General features: G+C 36.3%; 1 pseudogene; it reads right to left on the bottom strand.

Annotated features, from left to right (window-relative positions):
* Positions 1-7,899: 7,899 nt before the first annotated feature.
* Positions 7,900-7,996, bottom strand: LOC122103082 (annotated as a pseudogene).
* Positions 7,997-15,294: the final 7,298 nt, after the last annotated feature.

The following is a 15,294-nucleotide window of genomic DNA, read 5'->3' as shown; positions in this document are numbered from 1 at the left end:
ACCCATTTATGAGACACAAGACACTCAATTCAAGCTCTAATATTATGGGTATTAAAGAAAAAAGCTATGACTTTAATGGTATAATTGTAAAATTTGAGTATTTGGGTGGACTAAAATCCATGAAAGAGATAGAATGAACCCATGTTGCAATGCTTTCTACTTAAGTGATAATGTATGTGGTACTCCATACATAATAGTGTTACCTTGCAAATGAAAATGGATGTGAATTTGGGTGATGGAAATACTCTATTTACACAGGGGTAAATTAAATAGACTTTTTAGGGTAGATTGTAGTTCTTGAACTAAGAGCCTGAGTGATGTCCCTGAGCTTTTTCTCTCTAAGCTACCACTCTACTCTTTTGAGCACAGTTCCAATTCTGATTTTCTTTTAGTTGTTTGGAGATAAGAGGCTCTTGGACTTTCCTGCCCAGGATGGCTTCAAACTATGATCATTATATCTCAGCCTCCTGAGTAACCAGGACTCCAGGCATGAGCCATTGATGTTTTTATAATTTAGTAAATTGTTACAGAAGTTATAAATTAGCATTATAACCTGTATAATATATGTGTGTATGTATATATCAATGCATACAGATATAAATAATTTTGGGAGGTTTGGTCGTGGGGCCTGAACTCTGGGCCTGGATGCTGTTTGTCAGCTCTTCAGCTCAAGGCTAGCTCTACCACTTGAGCCACAGGGCCACTTCCAGCTTTTTCCTTTTTTTGCTTATGTGGTGCTGAGGAATTGAACCCAGGGTCTCATGCATGCAAGGCAAGCGCTTCAACACTGAGCCACCTTCCTATCCTCAGATAGAAATATTTAATATATTTTTGTATCTATAGTAGGTTTATGAAATTATCATTGGTTATAAAATAAAATGGAAACAAAAGTTAATGATGAATAATACAAGGATTTGTCAAATGTTTCTTGTTGAATTGAATATGTATTGCAAGAATCAGTTTGGGAAAACCAATTTTACTTTAACAAAACAAATAATGGCTATTAATTTCAATCCATGTATTGCCCATATCATGGATCCTCACACATGAGTGTCAAAATCAAACTACACTTTTTTGCCTTTGTATTTAAATCACCTGTTATAATTTAGGAGATAGATGAAGCAATCAAATAAAGATTAAAATAATAGTGGGTCTATGAATTAGAGCTGAAAAAGATTTTAAATATGATAATAGGCAATTACATTGCATATTTCTTACTTTTACTCTATTGTCATGTCCCTCATTCCCACATTAGGAAAGTACATCAAAGGTTCTCACTAAATTATGTGTACAATTATGAAAAAAATGTATTGAAAAATATGGGCACCGTGTGGTTTTAGCTTATTGAGACCATTAGGGGTTAGTTTGTTTTTGAAGACTTGCAACACGTTGTGATGGAGATGAAGGGAGGAATGTGCATATTCTGTAAAATTGGCTAGAGGATTGCTCCCAAAAAGATAGGGATGAATTCTTCCAAAAGATTACAATAAAATCACTTTCACAATCATGTTCACTGCTGCATGATTCACCATAGCCAAGTTATGGAAACAGTCCAGATGCCTTTTGGCGGATGGAGGGTTGGAGAATGTGTAGAACATATACACAACTGAATTGCACCCATCCATTATAAAGACTGTTAAATCATTTGTGATGAAATAGATAGATCTAAAAATATGTTAAGTAAGTTAATTCAGAACCAGTCACACAAAGGACCCATGTTCCGTGGTGTATTTTGAAGCCAAAATTTATGCAAGTTTAGACAACAGTATTAACCAACCCATGATATTTGCTGAGGATTAGTTAAAAGGTTTATTTTCTTATAAAATGGAACTTTTAATCCTACAAAATGAATATCAGAAAACTATCACTTGGAAGGTGTGAGGGGAAGTCAAAGGGAAGGAATAAAGAGAGCTATGAAGGAAGACAATGAAGGCATAATATTCAATGCAGATAGTATGAAACTAGAAAAAATAAAGTGGGGTGAGGTTTGGAAGTGTGTGGGAAAGTTATTTAACGATCCATTGTACTTATAAACTGATTTGTTGAAGGGAAATTCCTTCATACAACTATTTAATAAGAATATAATTAAAAACAATGGAGATATCTGATCTTAAACTGTGTTCTCTTAAACCATGAGTCAATATAATAATTTCCTCCTCAGAAATTTTACCTGCAGGTATTTTTCTCACAATGCAATGAATATCAATTCACCACATTGCATATCCTAAATAGACACAATATAAAAATCACAGTAAAAATATTAGAATCATCACATGATAATATAACAAGTAGAAAGTATCAAATACTGCTTGTTTTTCCAAGCACTTTACCTATGATATCTAATTTAATACTCACAATATTACCATAAAATGGAACTACTTCTATTTTTAATTCTCAGATGATGATATTGAAGACTTCTGAGTTGGAATTACTATTACAACATTGCACACATGTTAAGTGTTAGCATGTGGCTCATTCCCACCATATCAAATAAACTCATTCTATTTTATGACTAAAATACCAGCACTCAATCTACTAATTCTAAGAAAATTGCCCAAAATTGTTGGGCACACTCTAATAATATATCCCTTTAACTTTGTTAGGAAATAGGTAACAGGTAGATGCCGGTGGCTCACGTCTGAAATCCAAGCTAGTCAGGGGGCTGAGATCTGAGGATCACAGTTCAAAGCCAGCCCGGACAGGAAAGACTGTGAGACTCTTATCTCTAATAAACCACTAGTAAACTGGAAGTGGCACTGTGGCTCAAGAGGCAGAGCGTTCACCTTGAGTGGAAGAGCACAGGGACACTGCCCAAGCCCAGAGTTCAAGCCCCATGACTGACCAAAAAAAAAAGAAAATAAGTAACTGTAATATGAAAACTCTAAGTTCATAATCAATTTATACTTCCCTGGCGAAAGGAACTGCTCAACTATAACATTCTTGATTTCTCGCTCAAAATAGTAGAAATCATATACTATCCCATGACTGAACTCTGCACTGCCTGGGGACCACATCTCTGTTTAACACAGTCATAGTGAAAGAACGACCTGCCAAATCCTGTTGGAAACAGACTGCAGATCTTATGGAAACAATCATTTCCACATTGCTCACCTAAGTTGTTTACCATTAGATGTATTTTGATTGCTTTTACACCCAACATTTTGAGAGAAATGTATTACTTTAAAATGTTCTTAAAGCAAGACTGATATAAAAATCACATTTGAACCCAGATAAATATTTTACGTTTCATATACCCCAAAATGCAGTCTGGCCTATCATTAATGTTAGGAACAAGAGGTTAAAACTCATAGACACCAAGACTTACATATGAATTTAAGACTCTCCAACTTGTGAATACAATTGGTTTAAAAAGACATCAATACTACTGCATTTTTTCAAAATGTGTTATGAGAATGATAATGATAAACTATTAACACTTGAAAATAACTTATTTTCTTGGGCGTAGGACACAAAACACAAGATTAATCCTAATCATTTTAAAGACCTTTATTTATACTACAAATTCACTCTTCTACGTATACAGATTCTAAAACTAACTAAAGTTAAGAGACACAAAGGAAATAATTTAACTGCATCATCTATATTCAAAGGACTGTGTTAATAGAAAACAAAGTTATACTAATAATTAGCTTATGAAATTCACTTACATTCTATTATTCTATTTCATTTACTTTCATAAAAATTGGGTTTTCATAAAATGATGCATAAAAAGCCTATATACCTACTTACATGTTCAGATCTTAACAATATTTATTTCGAAATGTCTTCAGCTCTACAGTCAATGAACTGAAATAATACTTAAATAGTCAAAATTTTTTCAGAAATTTAGGACTCGCTCTGGGATGTTATTTATATTGGAAAAGATATTTAAAAAGCCTTATTTGTTAAAGTTGCAATAGTTAATCCCACAAAAGAGCCATTCGTGAAGATCCCTTTGCATGTACAAAACAACTTCAAATACATCCACCATTTGGAGATGACACATGATTTTGTTTGTTTGTTTTTGAAAGGAATATCTAACAAGCGTATCCACAATACTGATTTTCAGGCAATAAGATGGGATATTCAAATGTAATATGGAGTTGATTATCTCTTAGAATAGATATGATCTTACTAAGAAAGTTATTTTCAACAGAAATCTGGAAAGAGTTTATCGACCTTGTGTTTCACAGGAATAACCAGAGAGTAATACTTGTTTGGTCAAGTCAGTCAAACCCACTTCATGAGTATATCTTAAATGTATAAAAAATTTAAGAGATCAAATACATATTTTGTACTGACAGCTTACACCAATAACTTACTACCTAATTATGTCTGTATCTTCTCACCTAACATATAATAAGTGCTGAAAGCGGTCTCTTTTATCTAACTTAATGTTGTAAATGCTTTGATTATGATGATGTTATTATTTGACAACTAAAATGTACAGAAGGGTGGTTCCATAGAAATGACATGACAGATACTGATAAATAAAATATTGCAACACAGTTAGATCTTTTCAGCCTCAACTTGTTCACAATGGCAAGCAACATTGCAACAGCACACACGTACATATACACATACACACATGTGTGCACATGTACACACACACATATACAGGCATGCTAAATTCAGGGTTTATTGTACAAAAAAGTTCAAATAAAATATTAGTGATTAGGACAAATGATAATTTACCTCATTACAAAATAATACACAATCCCGTCACCACGGGTGTTACATTTTACTTGCCTCACCACATGTGACCACTTAATTTATTTTAATTAAGTAATTCATTCATTTGTTTGGTGCTAATACTAAGGCTTGAACTTAGGGCCTGGCTCTGTCCCAGAATTTGTTGGGGTTTTTTTGTTTTAGTTTTCTCAAGGCTAGCATTTTACCGCTTGTACCACAGTACCATTTCTAGCTTTTGCTGGTTACCTTCAAATCAGAATCTAATGGATTTTTTTAATTTGTTCTTTTTTGGGGGTGTGGGTCCGGTCTTGGGGCCTGAACTCTGGGTATGTGTGCTGTCCCTCAGCTCTTCAGCTTAAGGCTAGCGCTCTACCACTTGAGCCACTGTGCCACTTCTGGCTTTTTTTCTTTTTGCTTATGTGGTGCTGGGGAATCAAACACAGGGCCTCATGCATTCAAGGCAAGAGCTCTACCACTGAGCCACCTTCCCAGCCCTTGGACTTTTTGTTTCTTGGTCTGGTTTCAAACCTCAATCGTAAGATTTCATCTTTCTGATTAGCTAGGATTAAAGAAATGAGCCATCAGCGTGGCTTCTATTATTCTTTTATGCTTATCTAATGCACATATTTAAATAGTAATTTAAAACATAGATGATAAAAGCAAGATGTGCAGTGATGATATTGTTCTGTCAGAAATTCAAGTTAGTAATATAAATTTCTTCATAAGATCATTTGCAAAAAATATCATGATATAGTGTAAGAGAACTTACTATTGAACATATAAGCTTTAAGAGCTTTCTAATGGATCCAATATTTATTGTTACTCAACATTATAAAAAAATGTATAGTGCTGTAGTAAAATCGAAGTCCTTTGCATGACTACTTAAATTCTTTTGTTTTTTTTTTTTTTAAAGACACTTGTTTTCATCTAATAAAGTAGGCCTGTCTATTGTTTTCATGTGATTTTGGTGATTGAAGGTGCTTAATGAGATGTCAAAACATATTAGTAGTCCTTTGCTATCTATTCTCGCTTTTTCTTCTTAGAGAATATAATCAAAACAATAGTTCGGGCTGGGAAGGTGGCTCAGTGGTAGAGCGCTTGCCTTGCATGCCTGAGGCCTTGGGTTCTATTCCTCAGCATCACATAAGCAAAAAGAAAAAAGCCAGAAGTGGCACTGTGGCTCAAGTGGTAGAGCGCTAGCCTTGAGCTGAGGGACAGTGCCCAAGCCCAGAGTTCAGGCCCCATGCCCGGACCCAAAAACAAACAAACAAACAGCAGTTCAGAATCAGCATAATATTATTGTTACATAATTATCCTAATTTATTTTGCTTTTATGTTTTTGGTTTCCTCATTTCACTTTCTGCTTTGACATTTCCCAGATCATTTTTATAGAAGTCATTATTTCATGTTTTCTAATTCCTAGAATAAGCTGCACATAAAGACACCCATGGTCCTCATTTTGAGTCTGTACCTTTTAATATTGAGGAACATCTTTCCTCTGCTCTCCATAAATTCCCTACTCTCAAGTTAGAATAATTTTGAGTAGTAATAATGGAAAAAGAGAATAGAAATCATGGTGAAAAAACATATGCAGAAAATTCACTGGATATTTCTGACCAGTTCAATCTATGTAGGGAAATACATGGACACCTTATTCCCATTGACATTCAAAGTCTCTGGTTAGGCAATTATGATGAAAATGAGGAACAAGATGAACAAGTGAGGAATGATATCAATTGCAAGAATTAAATGGAGAAGGATCCAAACAAATTTTTTCTTTGGGCTGCTGAAAATAATCAGCTTACTACAGTGTGGAGACTACTTTCCTAAAAGGCCACTCATGTGAATACTAGGGATGACGATGAATATACCCAACTTCATCAGGAAGCCTACAGTGGACACTTAGACATTGTCCATGAGTTGGTGGCTCAGCGACAGATGCAGTAACTGTAGATGGCTGGACACCCCAGCACAATGCATATATATGGAATAATACCAGTGTGGCTTCTTTTTTACTTCATCATGATGCAGATACCAATGCCAAAACTAAAGGCCTCTTGACCCCCTTGCATCTTGATGCTGAGAATTGAGATAGCAAAGATACTTTGGATCTCCTTCTGTTGAACCCTTATGTCAATCCAGGCCTGAAGAACAACTTGGAAGAAACTGCATTTGATATGGCCAAAAGGAAAAGTATGTATCACTACATCTTTGAAGTTGTGGAAGGCTGTACAAATTGTTCTCCTCAGTCCTAATGGTTTGGTTAAGTTTCTTAATTTTCAAAAATGACAGTCCATCCTTTTATGTCCTTACAAAATATTTTCACAATCTAAATAAAAGAAATCTCGTTGTTGTTGGTTTTTTTTTTTTTTATTTGGTTGGTTGTGGGGCTTGAAGTCTGGGCCTGGGTGCTATACCTGTGCTCTTCGGCTGAAAGAGAGTGCTCTACCACTTACACCACAGCTCCACTTCCAGTTTTCTAGTGGTTTATTGGAGATAAGAATCTCACGGACTTTCCTGCTCGGGCTGGCTTTGAACCGAGATCCTCAGATCTCAGCCTCTTGTGTAGCTAGGATTATAGGCATGGCTACTGGCACCTGGCAACAACAATCTCTTACTGTAAAAATTCATGGATTCTGTGGAATACTTCCAAGTGAATTGCCTGCATTTGATGTCAAAATATATTCAAGAGTTTTTATATACATCTATAATGATTTCTGCAGAGTTGGTTATTTTTTAATCAGAAATAATTTTAACTTATCTTTTGAAATGAGTAGTAGAGAAACTGAAGTATTTCTGGTCATTGTCTGAAAATAGTCTATTTAAAAATATTCTATAATCTATGTTTGTATAATGTCCATAATCTTTTTTTATTCTCTCCTAGATATACTCTAAATTCTACATTGTTTTATAATATATAGGTTCATTAGCATGTCCTTTCAGACTGCATTCCAGATAGAAACATTTTAAGATTCTTTTTTTTCCTAGGTCCTTATACTATTTTATTTCTTTGGGAGAAAGTGACAAAGTTGTCTATTTTCAACAGTTTTGTAAAGGTTATGCTATGTAAAGGCCTTTCTAAGGTGAAGATTTTATACACTGAGGTCAAACTAACTTTTAATTATATGAATTACATGTATTATTACATTTGTAATTTTGTAATCAGCTTTTTAATAACTGTTTTTCATTTCTTGAATCTGAAGAATGAAAAATATGGAATACTTCACAAATTTTCATATCATCCTTGTGCAAGTGCCATGTTAATCTCTGTATTTTAATTTGGGTATACGTGTTGCTGAAGCATGTAGTGTCCTCTAAATTTAAGTAGTTAATGATGCAATCTTTAAACAGGCTTATATCCTTGGGTGCCTATTTGTAACAAGGAAACCTTATTGTTCCTAACAATGCGATTGATCTTATTTCCCTAAAATTCTGTGAATACTGGAAAAAATTATATTGTTCAGTCGATTGCTCACATTTGAAATATTTTGTGTCAATAATTATTTTAAGTCTTTTTCATTTGGGATTTGATTGTAATTTCAAAAATTTATAGCTAGGTCCAAAGGTGATGGCTTTTTCAAGTACTTATTTATCCAACTGAGTTACCTTTGTGGAGCTAATGGATTGAAGGTAAGCCTTGATTAAGAGCTACTTCTAAACCTCTACAGCTGAAATTTTCCCAAATGAGGTCTTACAGGCACAAATATCTCCCTGACTCTTTACCCTTCTTCCATGTAGGAGCAGACCAACCAGAATATCTTACCCTGACACCCTAGATTGTCTTACTTGAACAAAACAAATCTTAGTTACAAGGGATCATAGAGAGATGAACATTTCAGACAGAACTGTTCAGACTAGAACGTATTTATCAAAATATAATTGTTTATTTTACCTACCATTTCAAAAGTAGCTAAAGACAAGGGGGAGAATAAATTGTTCATATGCATTTATTACCTAATGTCCTGGCCTGTCTACCATCCAACCATGCAGGAATTACAATACTGCCTTTCTATCATCAAATATTTTCATAGTTGCAGTGGAAGTCCCTATGTTTCTCCTCATTATTAGGCCTTAAATTGTTAATGTTTTAATCACCATGTTTCCTCTTGCTTCCAGGTTATAAATTTACAAATGGTAAAGCTTTAGGTCTAACCCTATCAAACACTAAGTTAGAGAAAAAAGAATAATATTTTGAAACATAGTTGCCTTTGAAACCCTAACCACAACAGAGCAATGCAAAACATGTGCCTTTTTATTATATTATACATAGTTATCTATTTTATATTTATATGTGCTGATTTCATACTTCACACAGTGAAACTTACTAGAATTAGTTGATAATTTGGCAAATTGATATTTATTTATTACAATAAATAAAATTGGAATATGAATAATTAGGTTTAGAAAATATTTTAGAATATAAAAGTTATCAGTACCATGTCTTCGGTATAAATTTGTGATACCTTGTAAGTGTTCTTGATCTTCTGAATTCACATGGTAAAAAACAATGTTTTCCTCTAATCTATAAGGGATTTTACTCTGCTTCTCATGCATCATGGAAACAGAAAATAATTCAAGACCCATCTCAATTTCTCATTTCCTATATTTCAGGGCCCAAATATCTTGAGATGCAGAAATTAGCAGTAAGCAATTGTGAAATTCAAGGCAACTTAAAAGGAAGGAAGAGATCACAAAATCTGAGAGAAGGTACTGTAATTCAAATTTTCAATTTACAGATGACCAGCCATTATGAGTGAACAAGATCTCAAAGTGTCATAAGATTATTTTTAGTACCTCTCCTCTAATGATTAATGAAAGATTTCAGTCCAGCATAAATTGGTTAAAAAATAGTTCCTGGAAGAATAGATCCATAATTGGTCTACCAAGTCATGGAAAACTTGACTTAGAGGTCAAATGTAATTCAGAAAAACATTAATTGAAAAGCTCCTTAGTGCTTCAAAACACAGGTACTTCAGTACAACTTGGTTCTGTGCTATAAAAATGTTGTCACACTCAAACCAATGTTAACATACATTTAATCTGAAAATGTATTCCTTTTCAAATAAACTTTTTAAAATCACATTCTCCAAAATAACATTTGACAATTAGATGATATTTAGTGACATTACAAGTTTTTCAATTGTAGAGAGGAAGTTAAATAGAGTTGATTTATTTACCCAGCACTAATGCCAAATAGGTTCGACCATTTATTATACTGTAGAAATAGTACAACCCACCACTTTTGTTGTTCAGTAGGTACCTTCCAGAAATGTGTTAAATAGATCAGCCTCCCATATTTCAAACCCAAAAGTTAGCTAATAAAGTAAATTTCATCGCTTAATAAGGTACATTTTAAAAAGTCACAAATAATTGCCTTATCATATGTTGTTTTATGTTTTCCCTATCTGTCTAACATAGTAAGAAATATGACTTTATGTCTTGAATTTGGATACTCTTCAGAGATATGACATAAAATCTGTCTGCTATTTCTATCATATTTCTCTATAGTAGTAAATTTTAGTTTACTTCTTTTTCCAAAACTCATACATAGAATAAAGTATTATCCCATGTTAAGTTAAATAATCACACACTATTGTACAAAGCCATTTATAAAAATTGGTAGTTAGGAATATATTTTTAAACTTTCTTGTTGACTAAAGATGAATCTTCCAAATGGATGAGAATAACAGCATGTCTAGGTATTTCACGTCTCCAGACTTGCAAATTGTTATTGCAGATGAATGAATTATGGAAATAAAAGCTGACATCAGTTCAAGTATATGCAGCATTGACATTCCATGGAATGTATATAAACCTGTCAAAATATCAACAGACAGTTTAACAGAATGACCATTAGGAATTTGAAACCAGAGAGGAATAATAGTAAAGACATGGAATTAATGAAAAATGGAACAAGGGAGATGTACAAGTACTTACGTTGAAAACAAAAATTGCAACTTTGGTGGGGGGAGGAAGATTGTGTGGGGGGCGGGGGGAGAATGGGAAGGGATGGGAAGGGGAAACAAAGGCGGAGGCTACAATACTTGATAAGAAATATACTCCTTATCTTGCCCATGCAATTGTAACCACTCTGTACAGTATTTTCACAATAAAAAAAGAAAAATAGAACAAGGGGCAAGTACAGCTATAATACTCAATGTCCACATGTGATAAAGGAAGTGTTAAATCAGAACTAAATCTTGGAGAAGGGGTAGGAATGATAGAAAGAGTGACTCTGATCCAGGAGCATTGGACAATTTGATATATTTAATTGTAACACACTTGCACAACCTTTTGAAATTCAGTGAAAAAACACAAAAAGCAAAAACACATAAAAATCACAACCAGGGCTGGGAAGGTGGCTCAGTGGTAGAGTGCTTGCCTTGCATGCATGAGGCCCTGGGTTCGATTCCTCAGCACCACATAAGCAGAAAAAAGCCAGAAGTGGTGCTGTGGCTCAAGTGGTAGAGTGCTAGCCTTGAGCTAAAGAGCTGAGGGACAGCACCCAGGCCCAGAGCTCAAGGCCCATGACTGGCAAAAAAAAAAAAAACCACAACCAAACATCCATCTCTAGAGAGTATGAATATGATCCCTCAAAATTTTAAATAGTTAATGAAGGGCAGTCTTGGGAAAAAACAAACAAAGCTTTTAAAAGAGGGCAGTTTGGGGTTGGGGAGAATTTTCAACAGATTTAAGTAGATTGTCTAAGATTATAAATCACCTACATCTGCTGCAAACCTTATCTTTCTTCTTCGAGTTCTCTTTGTCTGAACTGGATAGTCCTATCCTCAGCCACACTTGATAGCTTAAAGATACTATGGAAGAAACAAGATCAAGAACATTTTACCATAGATTGTTACTGGAAGTAAGTGAAAGTAATTGTTAATGGATGTGGAAACTGATCCCAGGAGAGGAATTGAACATAGAGGAATTTAAAAGTTCAAGTGAACTTTTGCTTTCCTTTTTACTGTACAAGAAAAGAATCGAAGGCTTGAAGGAAACTGGCTGTTTTGAGTGTCTTCTTTACTCATATAAACTTGTCTGTAAACTTCTAGTTGAGAGCATTACAAAAGTAAACAATGTGCCGTTTGAAGGCCAGCATAGAAGAAGAAGAAATAATGTTGTTTTAAAAGTATTGTACTGCAAAGAAACAAAGATATGGAGGCTTTAACGTGTCTTATGAATGGATGTTTCAATCCTGAGCTGATTCTCTTGTTGTACGATTCAGTTATCAATTCCTTTAGTCTGGTTCTGAGTTCTCCATAGCAATAAGGATTCCAAAAAAGCAGATTGCAGTGAGTATGATCAGCAAAAGCAGCCTCTTCAAAAGCAGCCTCTTCTCAGACCAGTACTCCTTTAAGTAGGGTCCCAAAGAAATACCTGGGGTTTCTTTTATTTGCTTGTTTGTTTAGTTTGTTCTGGTTCTGGGGCTTGAACTCAGAGGCTGGACCCTGTAACTGATCAATTGTCTTTTCTGTCCACCTACCTCCAAAGCTAGTATTCTACTAATTGAGCCAAAACTTTACTTCTGGATTTTTTGGTGTTTAATTACAAATAAGAGTTTGACAGACTCTCGTGCCTGGGTTGGCTTTGAACTAAGATAGTAAGAAACCCAAGTGACATCAACTCTATGGACTTCTGTCTTAAACCAAGAAATATAAGATGAAATTTATTATAAAGCTAATATTTGACAATTTTTAAAAGAAGAGAATATGTCCAGCAAAGAAGCCATAACTTTAAAAACTCAGCAAAAGTAGGTGCACTGAATCATTTTGGAATTATTTTCTCTGCTTACAAAGATTACTGTTGATGTCATCATTCCTTTTGGGGAAACTTAAAGTCATATTTGCACTTTTTTGTTAGTTGTGGGGCTTGAACTCTGATCTTGGGTGCTGTCACTCAGCTCTTCAGGTCAAGTTGAGCACTCTACCACTTTAGATATAGCAGTACTTCCAGATTTCTGGTGGTTAATTGAATATCAGTGTCTCATGGACTTTCCTGAACAGGCTGGCTTTGAACCACAATCCTCTGGTCTCAGCCTATTGAGTAGCTAGGATTACAGGCATGAGCCATCAGCACCCCGCTCATATTTGCATTTAGTGCAGTTAATGACAATAAGTAGACAAAGAATGGAAATCTGAATCAAATGATGTGACATTGCAGGTTTTCAGAATAATAGAGGTAGCAATAAATATGTCCTCTTTTTCCATTTTGTTACATTAATGACTTATGAGCTATGAGACCCTTGCATTAGCATCCTCTTCCATCTGTGTAGGTGTATTTTGTTTCAGGAAATGTTCATAGAGAAAGAGAAAGACAGATTATTAGAAAGCAAAGGAGATCATGTATGAAAGAACAGCATAGAAGGAGATACATTTATCACCCAGAGATTAAGAACTAGCTTAAGAGGTTTAGAATGCTAAAGGCAACGAGCAATATTCCTAGGTGACAACAAGTTCTTCAATAACCGAAAATGATTCCCTGGAACACTTTCTGCTATATCTTAGTTACTATCATTTATTCCTTCCATCTGGAGTTATTCCTTCTGTTCTGTCACTACTGTTAACTAGCCTCTGCCTTTTTGGTGCCAAGACTGGCCAAGAAGTTTTCCAAATCTCACTTAGACTACCTTTCTCATTCTGATTAGAAGTGACCACTCAAAACCCTGGAATCTTTGAATTTACAGAATTAATCTTCACCTGACATCTAAGCATATTCCTGGCATTAATTGCTGTGACCGAATGAACAAAACATTTTTTCAACACACTATCCTAATATAGGTAACGTACATGAATTAGGGACTATTGTCAGGTATCAGTATGGAAAGAGGAATCATATATTCCAAGTATGGATTCTTTATTTTTTTTCATTTACTAACTAAATGTTGCTGTTGTTTTTGTTTTTGTTGCTGTTGTTGTTTTGCCAGTCCTGGGACTTAAACTCAGGGCTAGGGAATTATGCCTCAGCTTTGTTTTTTCTAAAGGGGAACACTCTACCACTTGAGGAACAGCATCCCTTCCAATGTTTTTTTTTTCTGTTTATGTGGTACTGAGGAATTGAACTCAGGGTTTCATGCATGCTAGGCAATCAACATACCATGAAGCCACATTCCCAGAGCCCTTAATAACTTTCTTAAGATGGCATTACATTTTCATTCGGTGACTATGTATCATAACTTTGGATAGAAATTTTTGCTAGAAAAGTACATAGAACAAAATACTAAGTCCAGTAAGGCTAGATAGAAAATGAATGATCGTCACGGTCTAGCCAGGGCACAGAGGGGATTACTTCATGGACCTGGTACAACAGAATGAGTGAAACAGCTCCTAACCCACAACCCACCTCCAGAATGAGAGGTAAACCTTGGTTCCAGCCACTTGGGGACGCTGGCCCACCTCCTCCAGCACCCATTCAAATCAGTTCCTATGAGGGAGAGAGATTGAAAGAACGAATATCAGAATTACACTTAAGCCAGGTGCTGGTGGGTCAGGCCTATAATCCTAACTACACAAGAGGCTGAGACATGAAGATCATGGCTCATAGCCAGCCCGGGCAACATGAAGCACCTGCAATTTTCCAACAGATTACTCACCTGAGCACAGTCAGGCTGTACAAGGAGATAGATGATCTGTCTCTCTCTGTCTATCTCTGTCTCTGTCTCCGTCTCTGTCTCTGTCTCTGCCTCTGTCTGTCTGTCTGTATGTCTGTCTGTCTCTCTCTCTCTCTCACACACACACACATAAACTCAGAGCAGTGCCTCTCCTGAGTTTGTTGGAGACCAGATGTACAGGGAGCACCAGCAGAAGCTGGCAGAGCTGGGAAATGTGATCACCCACTAGAACTGTTGACAGCTGGGGAGGGGGGAACAGGCCAATTGTATGTGTGTGTGTTGGGGCGGGAGCGTTCCTCCCAGATATTCACATCAGTTCTAACCACCAGAACCCTCACCTCCCTACTGGGTTTTTCTGGGACCCTCTTCAAGTGAAAGGGTGACCCAGCACAGAAGACAAGGGCTCACACAGCAAGGGGGGGGGTCTATCTTCATAATCTAACACCCTCCACCCAAGTAAAAAGGAAAAGACCCCAGAAGGCAGGTGTGAACATGCTGCACTCAAACTCTGACTAAAGACACCAGGTTCCCACCAGGGAGAGAAAGGGTGCAGATACGCCTCTGTGTGGCTCCCACTAATCCAGGTCAGGGGCTCTGTTGTGCCCACTCCTCACCTAACCCTGCATCTCCCCGTTTCCTGGGACTCTGGCTGCTAGGGATGGGAGTGGGATCCTCAGGCCAACACTTACCCCCATCCCTTGGGTGCATTTGTGGCAGGGCCTTGGCCAGACTGTGGGGCATGGGACAGGCAGGGTTCACGGTGGTTGGGAGGAGAGGAGATATGGGGTCGTGGAATACGGGCTTATGTGGTGGCCACTCACATATGCTGCTGGGAGAAGCTATTGGAAACTGCTCTGGGTAGGGCAAGCAGCGATGGAAGAGGCATGGTAGACACTCAGGCCCAGAGCAGAGGACAGGGGTGCCATGATTAGGTCAGGGCCACAAGATGGCTGGCAGCACACCATTGCACCTTTGACTGAGGACTCCAAAGA

Source organism: Dipodomys spectabilis, unplaced genomic scaffold (assembly GCF_019054845.1).
Source record: "Dipodomys spectabilis isolate Male_0828 unplaced genomic scaffold, ASM1905484v1 ptg001644l, whole genome shotgun sequence".
NCBI classification, from domain to species: Eukaryota; Metazoa; Chordata; class Mammalia; order Rodentia; family Heteromyidae; genus Dipodomys; species Dipodomys spectabilis.
This window is presented reverse-complemented; position numbering and strand designations above follow the sequence as displayed.